The following is a 1663-nucleotide window of genomic DNA, read 5'->3' on the forward strand; positions in this document are numbered from 1 at the left end:
AAAAAAAAAAAAAAAAAAACAGTTCTGTTGAGCTTCTAATAGAGTCTGTTTGTGGGTGACTTTCAGAGCCTCTGTTCTTTAGTGACCCATGTGTCTGTCATGGCCTTCACCCTGGAGACCACTGGAGATCACATGTATTTATTACTGTCACATGTCATATTCTGCAAATTTCCTCAGTGGTTTTTAGTTTCCCGTCACTTGAGGTGGGTTAGAATAATCTCATGTGTGTCCACACAGTTCTGCTGAGAGTGACATCCTCTACAAAGGACTCAGGCCNGCTCTGGCTTTGTCTTTTATTACCGGGTCCTTCATCTGGCCTTCAGCTCCATCGGGTCCCTCTCTACTTTCCACAAGATGTTGCTGCTGTGGCTTCAGTCAACAACTAAATGTGTTTGCTCATGACCTGTCTGCTCCTCTGCCTGCCATGAAACCGCAGGGAAAGGCATGCTGTGGTGACACTGCCAGGAACTACTCAAGAGCGAGCCAAGTTGGTGATGAGGTGCAACACCTGCCAGACTATTAGACACGCTCACGGGGGAGCATCATTTTCCTGCCCCGATGGATTCAGGATCTTCATAAACAGAAGGTTCATGACTAAATTTAACTTTTAAGCNATTAGCTGGGAATGATGCACAGGACAGAAAATTTAAGGGATCCGTTAAGCAAATGATGATGGAACGCTTGGGCCAAGATCANCCCTTAAAGTCTTCACTCCCAGACCACAGAAAGTCCCATTGCCGTGCTNTTTTCTTCTTTAAGATGTGCTTGGAAGCAAAAGGCAGGGGGGAAACACTTTAAAGTTCAAGGGTTTTTTGTTTAAACTTTTGCTTTATATGACAATAAACCTATAAGTCCTGCTTTCTATCCAAGTAGCCTCACTTCTGTTGTTCATTCCAAACATCTGGTAATATTTGGGAGGAAAAATACTTCCTTTGATTGTGACTTGACCTGTGTTCTGTGTGCTTCAGTTGTTTCTACAGGGGCAAATCCCTGGCCAGCTCAGCTTGTGTTCCTGGCTGAGTGTGTAGTTGTGCCCCATGGAGCCCCTCCGAGGGTGTGTTCTCTGAACCAGAATGCCCGTGTGAGTGCATTTATTGTAGGGTGTTTCTCTGTCCCTCACTCTTTCATCTCTCCTGTCTACTGGGCACTCACGGCTGGGAAGTCTCGGTCCCCTTGGAGGCCCTGTCTCACATGTCTGCTTCCTCTGCTCTCTCTGCCTCCCTGCCATGGATGCTGTCCTGGCTANTCTTATGTCAACTTGACACAAGCAAGAGTCATCTGAAAGGAAGTGACCTTAGTGGTACCAGGAGTGGGGTGTTTATGTGACAGACCTGAGTACATTGTTTGGGGGAGGACTTTGGAACTTTGGGNTAGAAAAGGCATGAATGTTGAGAGCTCAGTAGCTGTTCTGTGGGAGCTTGGAAGATAAGACTTGTGAGAGCAGTGCAGGTGATGGAGACCTGGGTTGTGATGTTTTAGAGGGAAGCAAAGACTCTCATGGGCCGTTGGTGTGTAGAATCTGTGCTGTCTGGTCAGTTGAAGCTGAAGAATCATCAGCTGTGATTGACAAAAGACCAGAACTAATAAAGAAAAACCTTTGCATTGCTGGGACAATGGATGCTGGTCAGCTGAGGCTGAAGAATCAGCCTTAAGAAGAGACCAG

This window comes from Mus caroli, chromosome 8, assembly GCF_900094665.2.
Source record: "Mus caroli chromosome 8, CAROLI_EIJ_v1.1, whole genome shotgun sequence".
In the NCBI taxonomy this organism is placed as follows: domain Eukaryota; kingdom Metazoa; phylum Chordata; class Mammalia; order Rodentia; family Muridae; genus Mus; species Mus caroli.